The 18490-nt window shown below is 39.4% G+C and overlaps 1 long non-coding RNA gene across 1 annotated transcript; it reads right to left on the bottom strand.

Annotated features, from left to right (window-relative positions):
* Positions 1–206: 206 nt before the first annotated feature.
* LOC112844189 (uncharacterized) lies at positions 207–18356 on the bottom strand. Its single transcript, XR_003216888.1, has 3 exons — positions 17822–18356; positions 1876–1923; positions 207–780 (listed from the first exon to the last, which is right to left on the bottom strand). It is a non-coding gene; the product is annotated as an uncharacterized LOC112844189 (long non-coding RNA).
* Between the last annotated feature and the right edge of the window lie 134 nt (positions 18357–18490).

The raw sequence follows: 18490 nt of genomic DNA, 5'->3' as shown, positions 1-18490 counted from the left end.
TCACAGAGTTTAATATGCACCCTACATAATTATGCAGGATTCACAGTGCTATCAAACTGCAATTCAAATTAGTTCAGGATTAAAGGCACAGAACAGTACTGGTTCCTTAATTGCATTGTACTGTGCTGATCACATTCAAATACCCATTACTCATTCCCTCTGCGGAGCAATAAGTCAGAGGGATTAATACTGAGGCAGGTGACAGGGCCAAGCCATTAAAAGGCAGTTATGCAGAAAGCATGGCTGGTTTTATTCACGTTAATGAAATCAGTGAAATGAAACTGTAATAGATTTATCAAAGCTCAGATGGATTTGCAGTAAATCAGTTTGATTCAGGCAATCAAACTGGACAATGGAGATAGTTTTCAGCTACAGCAGTGGATATCAGGCAGCAGCATGTGAGAAGTGCTGATATTCTTCTTGTGAGGATTTGGTGAACACCCGGTGCCTAGGCCCTATTCCCAGAGCTGGGCCTGCTCATTTTTGTCAGCTAAATGGTGCCAGTGACTGATAAAACATACTGCCTTCCAGTTAAACACCATATTCTTCTACCCCCTTCTCTCATCCCACACTCTGTCTCTCTCTCCCTCTTGCTCTCCTCTTGAATTTATGGACCGTGTGTTGCTGATTCTGGCTTGTTATACAGTGCACAAGCCCATGAATTAGAACCTAAATTCACTTACATCAAACGGATTAGTGCTGAAATCCATCCGTCTGAGCTTGTCTCATGGCACACAGCTTCAAGTAGCTGTCCAACACAGGATGCTAGCTTGGACAAAACTGCAGGAAAAAAAACACACAGTTTAAATTAAATATAGCTTAATGAGACTTTGTTTGATTATCTGTTTATTCACAAGCATATGCTTATTGCTGCGCACAGAAAGCTTCTGGTTACAGCTGCATTATAATTTATTTCAAAGCGTTTAATGTTTATCTAGGGCTTAAAAATGCTAAAAATGGGAATTAAATGAAGTGTGAGCACATTATCCAATACAAATCTAAACTCTGTTCAATCTGAAATTCAAGGTGAAAGGTTCAGGTGCAAACTGAAAAGAAATCAATGAGTGACATTTTGCATTTTAGCGCACATACAGCCTGTAGAAAGTCACAGTAGGACACCAGCTATGCCACTTTTCCCAAGTCCTGCATTGCACTTTTTTCACTGTAAAAATGGTTAAATGACCTGAGCTCAAATGACATTATTTTTAAATGTGTTCTTAATGAGTCGTCCACTGTACAGTATAAATTCCAATTACATCCAATTAACCCCAATCAGAAGCACCTCATCTCTAGCCTCTTTTTTTATTTAATGGTTCGCTGCAGCTTCAACCATTGATTAGGCTGAATGAGCAGCACTACTAAATGACCACCTTGAAGGAGATGGGAGCTGTTAGCCTTAATAGAGACTGCGTTGCCATTACACCTCTGCATGCACAGTCCCCCCTCTTTTAACAGGCTAGATCAACTTTTATATCGGGGTCTGACGGGCTTCTATCCAGGTTGATTTTGACTTTAGCCCATTTGCTTGGAGGGAAAATGTTAAGTAGAAACCTTCCATCCATGAACGCTGGCCCATTATTTTCTAATTACAATGCATTTAGGTCCTTCAATAGGCATGCATGATTATACAAAACGACATTTGAATGTGTAAACAATGGAGATTTTTTTGAAGCAGCTATGAAACCAAATGGGATAGTTTGAGAAATCTTGTGCCTATTTGCATTTAACTTAAAAGTACATCCATCAAATGTCAAGTAAAAAAAGTAAACATGATGCATGTGCAAAAAATAAATAAATAAATAAAAACAGTAAAATACAAAAATGTTATATTCCTCTTGAGACCATTTGAGACTGAAAATGATTAGAGCAGCTTACTTTATTTCACTCTCGCTTCGGTCAGGATGAAGACAGGACTCTCCCTAACTGCAAGAGAAACAATAAAGACTAGAAATAAAAGCATAAAAAGCATAAATCCATTCAACATGTAGTATCCTCCAGTGTTAAAACTGGCAGCAGACGCTCGGATAAGCCCTCCCACATACTCAGTCTTGAGAATTTCACTGTTTGTGTTCTTTTGAGGAGTTTGTGTTGAATAATACCCACATGGCAAGACATAACAATCTGTAGATTAAGCCCAACAAAAATATGCGTAGAACTCCCTGGCTTTCAAGTGCATTCAAAATACAATTCCCTCATAATCTGAGCTTTGTAAAAACAAAAAAAAACAGTGTTGGTTTCTTAGTCAACATTAGAAGTGGATTAACAAGAGAACTAGAGATGCATGGTGTTTGAAAGAGCCTTCATACACAATTGCATGAGATAAACACGAAGCCTTCACTGCGACAGTGTGCATAAGAAAATAATTGGCTTATTTATAGATGGTGTGAAATTAAACACACTTAAAAGCCTGGGACAGTATGGTTTAATCAACCGCCTTCAATTCAATTTATGCTCACAATTCACAATGCAACTGAGGAGGGGAGCATTAAATGCATTCCCTTATTACTCTATAAATGCAAGTGTCCAGGCAGACAAAACCCAAGTAATAAATTAATAGTAATAAAAACACCAGCTGCGTGGACAGATGTAGAAATTAAAAGCCAGCAACGAATACAACAGGCAGGCTAGCTTAATAAAATACATGGCAGTAACATTTCTTTGAACCAATCACATGTACCTACTGTATGATATTTAAACATATTTGTTGATATGTATCTCGCTCAGCCCTGGCTGAAATATTAGTCGGTGCTTCAAGCATTTGAAGTCCTTTTGGGGAAATTTGATATGCAACATTAAAAAAACCCCCAAAACAACTCTTGCTAGAGACATTTTAACTTGAACTTGGCAATGTTGATATCAAACAAGTCAATTAGTAGATGGATATAACAATAATAGAGCAATAATCCAAACAGGAAAAGGGATAATGTCTCACTTAAGACAGCTTCAATGAAGGTTTAACCAGATAAAACATTGAAAAAAAGACCTAATACTGGTTAAACCGTCAATTCCACCCATCTCTACCCTGTAACATGTCGAGCTCGTCACATCCACCAGCAACATAAGAGTTCAAAAGTCTTGTAAAGATCCATCTCTGATCAGTAATTGCCAACAATGCCAAAGAAATAAAAAATTTAAAAAAAAATAAATCCTTTTTTGATTTGAGGGAGAAAATGAATAGCCCCGACTCCCACGGGCTGTACCTGCCCCTCAACAATTACCTTACCTATGTAGGTCACAGTAGCCCTGGCAAACCTGCAGCCAGATTTACTGTAAGTTGAGCTCATCTAAGATGTTCAGACAAAGCTTGAAAGTTCAGTACATGGCCTTTTCATTTGTTGCTCAAAATCACAACACTATCCAAATTTACAACGCAGTTTTCCAGACCAACAACCACTCTATTCAGTCTTTGAAAGGTAGCAGGTGCACTTCAGCATAAGGGTAGAAGCCTGAAGGCGTTATAAATGAGGCAACTAAATGCGAGTCATAGACAAGGAGAAAGTATCAAATTAGTCAGGCGCACGTTTCTAGACTTTTAATGGTCAAACAACCCATCCATTTTACCAGAAGACTGTGATGTTGCTATTAATTCCCCCAGGTACAGTACTATTTTCTAAAAAATGTATCCCCCTCCTGAAGGCACCCTTGAACAACACTTCTCCCCCCCATGAATTGCTCCTTTATTAACTTGGTGACAATGAAATTATGAGTCAGGTTTAGCGTTTTACTTATGGCTTTGAGCATGTGTGCCTATACAAATCTGAAGGAGTCAGTGGTGTAAGCATGCAAGGCCAGGGAGAAGAGTCTTTTTTGCATTCGTGGTTGTTCACATGCTTCAAGTATGCATGCCACAACAAACTCAACAGAGCATCTTGTTTTAAACTAACAATAACCAAATTCATGTTTTCATAATCAAATTTCGGGCACACTGGCTTTCGCTGAGAAGTCAGATTACTATTTTTATGCTTTTTTTTGGTAAAAAAGTAAATTTGAAAAACATGGACAGCAACAATAATTATGTTTTTAATTAATGTTTTTAATAATTATGCAAAGAATCTTGCACCGATGGAGTTATCATGACAAAAAGATTTTTAAAAAAGATTTTGGTCATTACTAATATTGTTACAGCTGTGGTATAAACCTCAAATTGGGTGGCGATCTAATAAGTTTGTTAAACACTGTAATTTCCTTAAAAAAAATCAGTTCTATGTAATATATTAGTACATTTATATCAACTACATCGAGTTCAATACACTTCCTAAAAATATGCATGCATTGAAATAACAATTTGCTTATAGGGTCTCACCCAACTACCAATCACACTTACAAAATGTGATAGTCTTAATGTCCCAAATTATACAACAAAAAAAGTAAAATCTACTACCATGATTTCTTTAGTGGACTAAAATTGCAAAATAAAAAAAAAATGAATGAATAAATTAATATGAAATTCTATCAGCTGTTTGCCTTTCACCACCTGGTAACCCTCTTCCTTTTCTATCATACTCGCTTCCAATTACACAGCATCAGAATGATGTTTGCTAGCTGTGACGGACATGCAGTAAGTATACAAGGTTCATTATATAAAATCAGAAGTTCAAAACCAAAACTCTACTAATTAGTTAGGTTTCACAAGAATGTGTCATCAAAATGTCAGAAGCTCCACATTTTAAACACATCCCACTACAGCTTTAGACATCTCCTACAAGTAAAATCCACTTATTACAATGACAGTCTGTTGCTGATGAGGCACTGTACAGAGAAAGTATATATCAGAGGGCTCCTTCTTGTAATAATTCACTTTGTAATAGGGGTGAGAACACTACAGCATTTTATCAAAGTGGGAGCATTTGGACAGTGAGTACAGTATATTTTTAAATGTGGACACACACACTCGGGTTTTAGAATGGCTTGGGATTCCCGTGACCTCCTGCTTCAGTCGCAAGGGCCTTATCTCTGGAGGGTCAATTACCATTCGCTTTTGCTTGATCTTGTTTGTTTAACTTGACACGGTGAAGAAAGGCCTGACATTGACCAGAATTCACTGCATTAATGTGTTCCATGTTCTGCATTCATCACTGTCACTAACCTAGAGGAGAGTGCCGGCATCACATGAGGACAGAAAAGAGGCTGTATCTGTGTGTGTGGTAAAGACAGATGACACACACACACACACACACACACACGATAAAAGAAAGATGTGTGCAGAAATAAGCAGACAAAAATGATTAATTTCTTCACTCCACTGACAACGATAATAAAATGTCTATTTTTTAGGCTGCTGGAAGATTGTTGTTTTCTTTAAAAACAATCTAAAAAAAATGTTTTTGTGTTGTGCAACTCCATCGTCTGTGTGATGTGGGTGAAAATTTACAAGCAGCTGTTCAGGGCTTAGTTCAGACAGTGACTCATACCTGATTCTCTTCTGTGCATGCACTCATATTATTCCCTCTTGGTCACTTTAGATGTAATTTGTTACCAACTCACCAGGTGAGAGTGACATTTGCATTTTTCATTTTACCTGAATGCACAAATTTGTCTTTATTAGATAATCACAATTATTATTTGTATGTATCTATTGAAGACATTTCACAACTGTATTTAAATGTAAATCTTCTAATAGTAGTCAAGATTGACATTTTTTCAAAATATTTTTTTTTACATAAGTTGTTCTTTTTCTATTTTTATGAATAACTAATAATAGCATAAGAGCATGTATGCTCCAGGGTTAAATAAATAACATAAATGCAACAGATGTAGTGTTATAAATTAAACCAGTCTGACAAACTAGATGCTGGTTAGTCTCTGGTTTGGATCTATATGTTGTTTTTGTTGGGATAACATGCAAACTCCACACAGGGAGGGTTCAAACCAGAACTCTGGAACTCAGTATATATGTGTAGGCTTGGTGTATGTGTATATACATGTATATTTAAATAAATAAATTTAAAACGTGTTTTATATTTTAGATTCTTCAAAATAGCCACCCTTTGTTTTGATTACTGCTTTGCACACTCTTGGCATTCTCTCACTGAGCTTCATGTGGTAGTCACCTGAAATGGTTTTCCAACAGTCTTGAAGGAGTTCCCAGAGATGCTGAGCACTTGCTGGCCCATTTGCAATCCCACACCATCTTGATTGGGTTTAGGTCAGGTGACAGTGGAGGCCAGGCCATCTGGCACAGCACTCCATCACTCTACTTCTTGGTCAAATAGCCCTTACACAGCCTGGAGGCATTTTTGGGGTCATTGTCCTGCTGAAAAATAAATGCTGGTCTGACTAAACGCAAACCGGATGGGATGGCATATTGTTGCAGGATGCTGTGGTAACCATGTTGGTTCAGTGTGCCTTCAATTTTGAATAAATCCCCAACAGTGTCACCAGCAAAGCACTCGCACACCATCACACCTCCTCCTCCATGTTTCACATTAGGAACCATGCATGTAGAGACCATCCTTGACCTTTTCTGAGTCACACAAATATACGGCAACCAAAGATGTCAAATTTGGACTGATCAGACAAAAGCACAGATTTCCACTGGTCTAATGTTCATTCCTTGTGTTTCGTGGCCCAGGCAAATCTCTTCAGGTTGGGGGTTCGACTCCCAACCAAGGCGTCTGTGTCTAGTAGAATCCCTAGGCTAGACCTCCCATGCTAACCAAGCCTACCTCTGATAAGAATGAGAGAGAGATAACTGAAACCATCGCCCGGATTAACAAGTGTCAGGTGTTGAGGAACCAGGACACACTGAGGAGAAGTCGGCTACTGGAAAAAGAAGGCATACGTGGGCAAGAGCTGTAAAACAGAGTGCTATTGGAATGCTACTATGCAAGTAAACCCAGTGGAAGGGGTTACATGAAGAGGATGTGGCACCTATGGACTCTTCGATAGTCCTATCGACTCTTTGTTCCACACATGGATCCTGTAATGCCTAGAACTATACAACATGAACAGGGCCCTAAGACCCTTCATCGGGAACTCAATGGGAATGTCGCGAACAACACTTGAGGACAACCTCAAGCCAATTGCACAAGCCACCATCAAGGTTCCACCAAGAAGATGCTCCGTCCACAATGGTGTTCTGCATAGGCCTGAACCCCCTCAGTGAGATCACTGACAAGACTGGCTACAGATAGTGACTACGGAGCAACTAATGACTATGGAGAAAGCATCAGTCACCTCCTCTACATGGGTGACATCAAGCTGTGTGCCAGGAGTGAACAAGACATTGATTCACTGATCTCGAAGAGGGATACCAGCAAGATGGACAGCTTTCTGTACCCTTTCTTCATCACACCCAGCGCCGACACAGGAATGTCATTTGGACCGGAGAACTGTGGTCAGATGGTAACGAAGAGAAGGAAGGTAGTCAGAACCACCCTTTTCAGAGGCTGTGGTTGGATACAATCCCCTTAGCTCAGTTGTGATAGCAGCTCCTTCTTCCGAATGTTGGAGCACTGAGTTTTTTTGTTGTCAGTCTAGGTGTTAGGTATCGAAGATTCCATAGCTCCCACATCCTCTTCATGTAATCCTTTCCCACTGGGGTTTTCCAACAGCACCCTGTGTTCATCTCTTGCCCACTTATGCCTTCTTGTTCCAGTACCAGAACCAGTGTGTGCCGGTTCCTGGTTAAAAAGCACATTGAAACTTCATGTATGTAGTTATGTACATCCTCGAACTGCCAGTGTTAAATATATTAAATCTTCGACCATATAAAAGGTCTCAAGACAGCCTTAAAACACTCAACTTTTAATTTACTTTGTAACTGGTAAATTTTGGTAAAACCAGTTAAGCTTTGTAGAATGGTTTAATTTGATGCAGTTTAAGTGAAGTTAAGGGACTAAAAGTGTTACATATTTAAAACCTCAAAAATATGAGACTATCCAAGAAAGTATAAAACTGCTTCTAAGCATGTTAAATACATAGTGATGATCAAAAATGATGAAAAGAAAGTTAGGAATGTGTACTTTTACTATCTGCCGTTACAAAAATGTGTTTAATTTAGAAATTGTGTTGGTAGAAACTCCCACACAAGACCCTACAGTAAACTCACAGCTCAATTAGTGCAGTGGAGTTCACGTAGAAAGGCCTGCCACTAGCTGAATCTCTATTCGTAGGTTATCTGTGTGTTTCCTTTCAAACTCACAACCCAAATATAGTCTTATTTGTCATACCTCAGGGGCTTGGGAGAAGTACTGATTAAGTAATGCTGCACCTAATTTTTCTGTGACACACAGTATAAAATACATAGTTTCTGTTAGTGTCACGACTGATTTTTAGTTGGTTTTAGAGCACAGGGTCTAAACCTACACCAGCCTGGAAGGAGGGAAGCATCAGTACCTCTCTAACATTTTATGCTCGTAAGTTTTGGCCAGCGTTTGTACATCACCGTAGGGAACTTTTAATCAATTAATCAATATGTGATTGAAGTACAGACTTTCAGCTTCAATTTAAGGGGTTGTGTAAAAGTATTGCATTTAATGTTTGGAGGTCACAGCCATTTTTGTACATAGTCACTATTTTCAGAGGCTGAAAAGTAATAGGTGAAAATATATGGATCAAGCTGCATTTCCTGGACATTCTCAGGGTAACAAAACATGTCATTGAGAGGTCCTTCATAGAGAAAAACAACATGGATGTGCTGTTCCAGTCAACATCTGGAGTATTGTTCCTGATCCCGTATATCAGACAGAGTCTGAGTGTCATGGTTACTGAGCTAAAAGAGGATCATCGGCACAGAACATCTATTAAAGTAGAGAAATCTAAAACCTCTTCTCATAAAGGAACACCAGAGAAACGCCCACTGGTAATAATCAGATAGGAGCCTGTTCACATACACATGCACCCACACACACTCACACTTTCCCGTAATATTTCATGAACATCCGTGGTTAATCAAACCTTTGATTTCTTTAAAAAAATAGAATCTTTTCATGTACTTCTCTGAGCAGTAAAGAGGAACAACTCTAAGTAGTCTTCAGAGGCCGTGGTAGGACACAAAGTCATATGGAATGAATGGCAGAGTGAAATGTAAAGATGAATACCTCTGGGTTCACATGTTATGATCATTCATGTCACGTGAGAACTCAAATCAATGGTTTGACTGCAAAGTTGGCTAAAAATATGACCTTATATTACCTTAATTTGTATCTGTATAATGGCAGTCATATTCTTTTTCCATTTTTAAGCACTTCTTGTTTCTATAGTAAGCACCAAGTACAATCTAGGTTTGTTTGCTTTCTCTTTAACTTTCTTTCAGATGCCTCCATCACTTACTCGCACCCACACACTCACCACATTCCAGGCCTAGCTGTTCCACATTTCTTTTCCAACCATCCATCATATTCCACTTATCCAGTTCAGAGTTATGGTTGAGCTATACCAGCAGTCACTGGGTAAGAGGCAGAATACACCCTGGGCAAGTCACCAATCTATCACAGAGAGACAACCATTCACACTCACACCTGCAGAAAATTTAGATTCACCAATTAACTTAACATAATGAGGATCTCCTTGCTGTGAGGCAACAGTGCTACAAACTGCACCACCTTCCTTTAACCCTTTAAAACCTGAAACCTGAAATAACTGTCAGAAATCTTTAATTTTTTGATAATGGAGTGTTTAGACAAAATATATAACAAATATATCAAATTTAAATCTGCATATATGAGTTTTAATTTGTACACAAGCCATATTTTTTCAATTTAGTCATTAAAAATGTGTCATGCAATTAATATCATTTTTTGAGGGAGAAAAAAAAGTCACGAAAACACATGTATCAAATACCATATGTTCGGCTTTAAAGGGTTAAGTTATTTGATTAATTCAGTGCTTAAATATATTGTTCTTACTACCGTGTTAACATGTGAATCATTCTGAACCAACGGGCTTGTGCATTCTACATAGAATTGGCCCCCATTTCTCTATAAAAGAAAACAGGTTTACCTCCAAGTAAAGCAAAGAAAGTGGTAATGATATTGCAGAAACCTGCACCTCTGAAGCAAGAGAAGTGTCCAAAACTTGGAAGTCACGTCACTTGTATATACTTATCATGTGGTACTTGATGAGCTACTTTACTAATTTCTCATGGTCTAAAATAATGGACAAAGGGCAACATTTATCTGATGTCTGGATTAGGGCTAAAACTACCAGTTATTTTCATTACTGATTAACTTGTTGAATATTCCTTTGAGTAACTGTTTTTCCTTCTCATAAAGGTGCTGCGAGGAATGCAGGGATCACATTCAGATCTATATTTGAGCTTCCAGGCAGATGACGTATTAAGAACAGAATGACAGGAAGGGTGAGGCTTAACTGTATGAAAAGTACTGCTAGGTTGACTGCCAATAATAGACTATTGCAAACTCCTGATAGGTATAGATCAAAACAATGCCTATTTTTAGGGCTCACGCAGGCACAGTGAATGGCTTTTGTGTACTGGGTATTATTGCAATCGCAGTGTAGAAACGGTGCTGAGCAAATCTCAGTAATTAACCTATGGTAATGACAAAAGCCAATTTATGGCTCTTAAAGATCAAATGTATCTGGGTTAATGTGAGGTCAAATGCATGTGCGGGAATATCAGAGCTGGAATTGATGTAGCTGATTGGGGAGAGGTGTACAGGGATTACTGACAGTGTGAATGGTGCTGTCAAAAACATCTATTCTAAATAGACAATGGAGCGCAAGCTGTTGTCGAGCTTAATTCAAAACAATAACAGTACACAGTGTTAATACCACTGTACACTCACTCACTGGCTGTTTTAAAGTATGGTGAGCTAAACAGAGAACTCATAGCTGGAGGGGTTTTATTATAAGGTTTTGCCCTGCGCTTGTTGTGTTTTGCAAACATTGTTTGCAGAACACATCAAACCTGTAACGTTAAAGCCAGGAGAGGTTGGTTTAGTAGCCTGAAGTAGACTGAAAAGTAGTAGTTACATTAAGTATAATAAGTTCAGAGTGAATTAGAAAACCCTCTGCTTGCAGTGCTCCACTAACATTAACAGTATACAGATAGAAATGTGGTGAAAGGCTCTTTTCTCACAGTGCATCCTTCTGCCATCTCCTCCCCAGGTAAATGACACACACACACACACACACTTGGGCGTCCACATGATGTAAAAGAATTCCCCCCTTGTTCCACTGCACCATGGCCCAGTTCTGATTCTCAGTGGGACGGTTTTGTACAGACTGGTGTCTACACGGCCCCAATCACAGCAGACTGAATGCACTTTGGTTATGACAGCTTTCTACCATTAAGCAATTTGTGCCATAGCAACTCTTTGACGGGATCAGACCACACAGGCCAGCCTGTGCTGCCCACACACATCAATGAATCTTTGGTGCCATGATCCTGTCTCCAGTTATAGCTCTCCTTGCTAAGACCACTTTTAGTAGGTACTAAACACTGCATATGCTTGATACGATCATTTATCCATCAAATTTTTGGATCTTGTCAAAGTCTTTTAGGTCTTCCTTCTCTTTCAATGCCAAGGAATTGTAATTGAACTCAACTCCATACTGGTGCCACTGTGACAGCATAATTAATGCTATTTAGTTCACCTTGCAGTAGTTTTAGTGTGGCTTGTCAGTGTACGTGAACTTACTTTCCTGGTATCCATCAGCCCACCTGACCCCTTACAGATCCTGCGTCTGTAGGTGGAAGCCAGATGTTGTGCCATCTGGACACAGTGACAGACAAAACAGACATTAGTTATTCAGCCAGACTCCAAACAGAGCCTACTGACAGATCATGGCTCCTGGGGAGTTATGCTGCATTTAAATAGCACCTTTTGATATTAGATCAATACACCGGATTAACAGTCAAGTCACTCATGGGCAGATGCTGTGGGGAGACAGCATGCTTTGACTGTGATACATTATGTGCCAGAACTAAACAAAGAAGTTATTTCAATTCCAATGGTTTTGTTACTTTTTTCACAAAAGGTCAAGCGCTGTCAAAAATATCAGCATATTGACCTTTTTAAACATTCCAGAAACATTGGGATCATAGATTATGCTTTCTTCCCCTCTTTCTCGGTAACAAAGGGTTAAAACTCATTCACACCAAAGTCACAGGGGGCTGCAACTCTCTGTGCTTGTCATTTGCAGGTCATTGTACAGTTCATTTGAAGTCTAACATGGCATGGACTGTCCTGGTGATATGTGTGTATTGTCAGGAGGACAGAGAAGCTGTGCAGGATGACAGCAAGCTCTGTTACTGCTCGAGTAGATCCGTCCATTCAGTCCACCACCTACACATGTTTCATAATCCATGTTTGCAATCTAAAACAGGCTTGCTTCTAGAGTTAATATTTTCATATTTTTGAGCTTATTTCTCTTCTCTTTTTTGCAGGACACCCACTCACCTGTAAATTTTCAGCTTCCAAGTTTTCAAAGTTTTTTTTTTTTGTTTTTTTTTTAAAGCAGTTGTAGGAGCTTACCTAGAGCTATCTACTGTGCAGGGCGTGCTTCTAGTTTTAAAGACCTACAGTGAATTCAACCTACTGTTTATCCGCAGCATAATATAGAACTGTGCCACAGACTTGCATTAATTTCCAAAAACAATTACACACCTCACTGTCTGACACTGTGAGGCATGTCCCTATACTCAACAAATATATAGGTAATTTCAGTACCCAGCTGTTGCTATTAAAATACATTTGAGATCATTTTTTAAAGATTTACGTCTTCATTAGGAACTCTGGAAGGGTATGGAGGTTAGACGGTAGCAAGAGACAAGTTATCACACTGTTTTCATTGGACTTGTTGAAAAAAATAAAACATGTTGTCCCTAATAGAGCAAAAGAAGAATGCAAACATCAAATTTAGATTTAGGGAACCCTGCACTAGGATAATGTACATTTTATCCTAGTTTATGATGGCTGAAATACAGCTGTGTTACAAACAAACAAAGGCAGCAAAAGCAAAGGTGTTTGACTTTTTTGAGACTGCAGAAAGCATCAGACTACTGGTCTACTCAAATCTGCAGTAGACAGTTTGTATTGTTTCTTCTTCTTTCTTCCCAACATGCACAGTGGAAATCAGTCCGGTCAGTGGGCTCTGGCACATTAATTTACGTTCAGTGACTAAATACCTGAACAGGTACACCCAAAGTGTTCCTCTCAAAATAAACTGAACCCCCCCACCCCCCCAAATATCAAAAACACAAATAAAGGTCATAGATAAGTAAAAGTGTAATTTCACATTGTCATTTTATAATTAGCAATTTTGACTTGGTGTGTTGGATACTAGTTTTATCTATCTGGACATTAACTGTGATAGTGAACACGTTCATTGAGTGGTTTCAAACTGGTCTCCAGTTGAGTAAATAGGGAATGATCGATAGGATAAATCAAAGTTGTTGCCTTTCACAGAGAATAGATCAAGCAATCATATATATAGATATGATTATTCTCTTCTTTGCCTCGTTTGTTAAAATACATACTGGAAAAAGCGCTACATGGTCACCAGTTCACTGTCACTAATGTCACCATTGTTGCTCCTGCAGTTTGAGTGTCCTTGGAGTTTAGCTTTATGACTGGAGGAAAAACCACTCCAGGGTGGTGAGACATCACCTCTCCTATCTCAGAGAAAGACAGTGCAGACGGCTATGTTGGCAAACATAAACATGTGGACACCTACTGTTTGAAGACACACGCATCCTGCAGATATATGCTGTGTGTGTCAGTGTGCGCGCACACACACACACACACACACACCCTTGAACTGAGTTGTCTATCCTCTCTATTTCACCACTAAAGCAGGAAAATAAACGAGCTCCTGCTGCTGCCTCTCAACAATCCAGTTTTTCTCATATAGTGCTGACATATAAGGGATTAAATATTAATACGCTATTGTGTATCGATTGACAAAATACCTGCCACTATAATGGGCCGGTTGATATTTCTGAATAAAACAATGACAAACTCGTTATCAAAGGGCATTTTTAAAACATTTATGACAAGTGAGTAGCTGTGGAGCAGGAGGCCTCACATGGACAATAAAAAGCATGCCGATGAAGACAACGTCCATTTAGACTTGCTCAAAATAAAAGTTAAAGATAATAAACAATGTCTCCTGAGCTCAGAAGCCATACCGCCATGGATTTAAAAGTCCAAAATAATGGATAATAATGATGGGTGATGAGGATGAGCTAACACTTCTCCTAAACAGTTTGTAGTGCAGACATCTAGCCGAATTTTGATGTAAATAATCACAGTGAGCAAAGGAAGAAGCCCTTTTGGATTTGATGGCTAAAGAAATAGACGGGAAATATTCAGTGAAAAAAAAGAAAAGTTTTTCATTCTTTAATTCCAGAGGCAGAGTGAGCTACACTGATGCCTCCTTTGTTCGGCTGACTCATGGTTGGGGAATGGAACTGTTGTGTGGTGTGGAAAGATTTCACCACAAAAACAGAAAGGCAGGCCACTTCAAGCTGCAGGAAAGAAACAAAGAGGGTCTTTAAACATGCCAGTCCAGGCAGTGGAGAATCCAGTGAGTTGAGTCAAACTGAGAACAGCGAAGTAGAGATCTAGTGTTTGACACAAGGAGACTCTGGTGTGACTGTGAGAAGCCATGGAGACCCTTTCTGCTTAAGGGAAGGACTAGGGGAGACACTGGCTGTCCACTACGCAGGCCAGTGGGCCTTTCGAGGTGTCACCTCCACACAATGTGACAAACCCCTCTGGTCTGAGTCCTGTTCACACTCCCCCATCCCCTTCCTTATGTGTTCTTAGACAAATGAGTGAAGACCCCAGCTCGGGCACTACCACAGGCAAGGACGGAGACTGCATGGGCTCCACCAGTCAAGGCTTCTCGCTCCATCACTTCACACTTATATCCCCCACACTCTGCTACGTCCCCTTCCTTTATCTTACTTTTCAGGCTTCGGGCTTTCACTGCTCATTTTGTGACTACGAGACTTTTACCGAGGTCTCGCCCAGACATACGCCACATGTCACCCTGCCGTCTGTGGCCATGCTGCCTGGAGCCAGATGTGGTCTCAGGCTTGAACTGGAGAACTACTATGGCATGTCCCCAACAAACCCTTCTCTGTCTTATTCTTTATTTTTTTATGGTGCTTACAGAAGACATATTCATACAGAACCTCGAGTATCAAGACAACAATGTAAGAACACAGCTTAAGCATAATTCCACATTAAATATAATAGACTCAATCAATCCATAATAAATGCAGTGATACATTATTAAATAATGGCATCGTATTACTAGATTTTTAACTACTTGCATTTGAGTATTCAGTGAGCAGTTTAGTCTAATGGTTTTCAAGTTAAGGGTCAGGCCTTTCTAAAATGAGATGAGCTTATGAGGTGATTACTGAGACAGGAAGGAAGAAACAAGCTAGCAGTGACGCTGTAAGAAGTTAGTGATTGAGTTCTTTTTAAATAAAAGGTCTTTTTCATGCCATGTTTCCTCCACCTTCTTGCTGGAGAGATAATCCACTTTATTTCTTGCCTTAATAATGTATCTTATGGACCAAACACACTGATATTATGCTGCATATGTAGTTATGCTGCAGGAGGCCTTAGCTGCAGAGGGGGCTTCCCTGCGCTGACTGTTTCTTCTTCACTCACCTTTTTCACTCCCTGTGTGTTTATAGACATTTGCTGTAGTTAATAATTAGTAATCATTTAAAAAGTGTCTCCTTATCCCATAGTGTGTCCTGTCCTTTTGTCCTGTCTTTCTCTGCTCTCTTCTCCCTCATCCCCAACTGTAGGGAGAAGAGATGGCTGGCAGATATCCACCTCTCCCTGAATCTGGTTCTGTCAGAGGTTTCTTCCTGTTAAAGGGGAGTTTTTTCTTCCCACTTTTGCCAAGTAGGTCATTTTTTTTTTCTTGTCATAGTGGGTCGTGTCATTTATGGGGTTTCTTTAGCTTACGATATAAAATATCTTGAGGTGACTGTTGCTGTAAATTGGTGCTATATGAATAAAATTTAATCAAACTGAAAAATAAAGCTATGAAGCACCTAGTTATTTAGATAATTTATCCACCATTTAATGCTCGATACCTTCCGGGATACTTTGCTCTGATTACTCAGCTGCACGCACAGTGAGACTTTAAGCTAACAGTTACAGTGGCAGCAGAAAATGTCTCAAACTCTGTGTTCCCACAAAAAAAATGAGTTTGAGACATTTTGTTTTTTTAATTGTTTAAACTAACCCTACTTGGCCTATCATCGTTTGATTTTTGGAAAATACGAGACACCATTTTTGCCACGTTGAGAAGAAATTTAAATAAAACTACGTAAGTTTAGAGGGACATTTCTCTAGTGCTAAGTACTTAGACATTTCGCGTGAGACAATCACTTTAAAAAAATGTTTCACAGAATAAAACGCATAGAAAAAACTATTCAACAGTTAAGACTCTGCTGTGCTTTAAAATCTTAATCGAAAAGTTCGATTTGATGAGACAAATCGAGTAAAATGCAGCTTTTTCTATGACACCCAGAGCTAAACAATAAATTAGTAGAGCTGAAAATTGTTATATCGTACTTGAATAAATATACTAAGTTACTTCCTATTTCTCTAAAATATGCCAATATACGCATCTTTATCTCATTAGTATACCAAACCATGCAATCTCCTCTATACAGCTCTTCTCTTCACAGCAGATCAGCTGACTTTATCTGAGTTTTTTCTTTAGCATATAGAAGGCAGAGCTAATATTGAGGAATGCAAAAAAAGAAAAAACCCTCATGGACTAATCTTGTGCTGAGTACAGCCATGATAATGATGATGGATTAGAAATACAGCAGTGTATTGGGATTACAGTGCTATTAACTGGCCAGGGAAGGAGGATGAGGAGGCTGACCAGTATCAAACTAATCAATCAAATAATCGGGACAAGCCCTTGTCTACTAGAAACAATTAGACCACTTCTCTAAAATCAATAACCCTGCATTCTGTTTAGATACCCACTGGTCACTCATTCAATAAAACCTCCGTGGGTTTTGATAAGCCTGCCAGTCGGCAAGGGCCATTTGAGGCTCCGAGTGGGAACAAAATACATCAAACAGGCTCCAGGAAGGCCTCATAAAAATTGCAAATCGAAAACAATATAATTTAATGTGGCAAAGGTTATTTTTCCACTTGTTCATTATCAAATGTCTCATGTGAAAGCACTGCTATGAAGGGGAAAAATCTATTTGGTCTTGAGTGTTTGGGGAAAACAGGAGGGACATGTATTATATCTAAAGGAAAACAAAATAACGATGGAATCAAAAGGGTTCATAAAGTTGCTCTGAGAAATAGCCTTGGTATTGGAGGTGTCTCCAGCTTCCAGCACAGCTCCCATACATAATTAAAACAGGAATTTGTATCTGTCTGTACTCTGTGGCCTCCTGATGAATTAATATCTGGTGGAAGTCCTACACAGCCATCAGATTAGCTCATTTATTTCTGTCAGCTGCTTGCTCTATCAGCTATTTGTAAATCAGAGAGGGTGGTTGGGTGGATGCTGGGGGTGGGGGTGGGGATCGTTGGACGTGTATTTATTATCATAAATGGGTGTTATGAATTAGGTCTGATTCAAACGTCCCGGCTATAGTGCCGCAAGTGTAAGTGCACAGTGATGACTCTTTCCTTTCTTTTTTTGTTTGTTTTTTTTTGTTTTTTTACCTGGGAGAAATGTTATGTTGGTTGTTGCATTAATTATACCTTACATCACAGCTGTCCCTTGCATGTATTGGGCTGCAGTTCAGCAAAACTTTTATGTTTGTTGAAGATATTAAAAAAGCAAAAAAACAAAAATAGGCATCAGGTGAAGAAAGGTAAGTTTTTATGGAAAAAGAAAAAATCACCTTCCATTTCCTGGCTGTGGTTGCCGAGTTAGTTGAGGATGTAATTCAGACACTGATATCCTCTCCAGAGAGGACTTGCTATGCGATGGTGTGTTTGGGCGTCCGCTCCCCAGGTCAGATAGAAGATGATGCGACGGCGTCTTGGAGTTTCATGCTGTCAAGTCTGGAGGTGCATGAGTGTTGTGTGCATGAGAGGGCGAACGGCTAGGGAGGGGAACAAACAAGGAGACTGCATTAACCTTTGGTCTGCTGGAGAGGGGAGGGCACAAGCGGGCCGGGCTGGTTGAAGGGACACCCCATAATCAGGCTCCTGTCAGTGCTGTTTCCAGGAGATTAATTCAGCTGGTTTCAATTCCAGTCGCTGCTCCCGTAGCCTCAACGCAGGGTGCACATATTGCCCTGTTTAAAACACATGCACATGGCACTGACTCAATTTAACACAGGAATAGCTGAGGGGGAAGGCTGTGTCACGGGAGTAGCCTTCATTCCTTACAAACACAAATAACATGCATCAACAAGAAAGCAGAAATCTCAGTCCGACCCAAAAAAGAAAAGGAATCCAATCAAAAATTGAGATGCAATCTCAGCAAGAATAGATGATGTTTGAAGAGAAATGTAAGTCTTCTCTTGCAGTTAACACAGTGATTACATGAAGCTGTGACACTCCCG

Source organism: Oreochromis niloticus, linkage group LG16 (assembly GCF_001858045.2).
Source record: "Oreochromis niloticus isolate F11D_XX linkage group LG16, O_niloticus_UMD_NMBU, whole genome shotgun sequence".
Lineage (NCBI taxonomy): Eukaryota > Metazoa > Chordata > Actinopteri > Cichliformes > Cichlidae > Oreochromis > Oreochromis niloticus.
The sequence above is the reverse complement of the archived record's forward strand: the minus strand, read 5'-3'. Positions and strand labels throughout refer to the sequence as shown.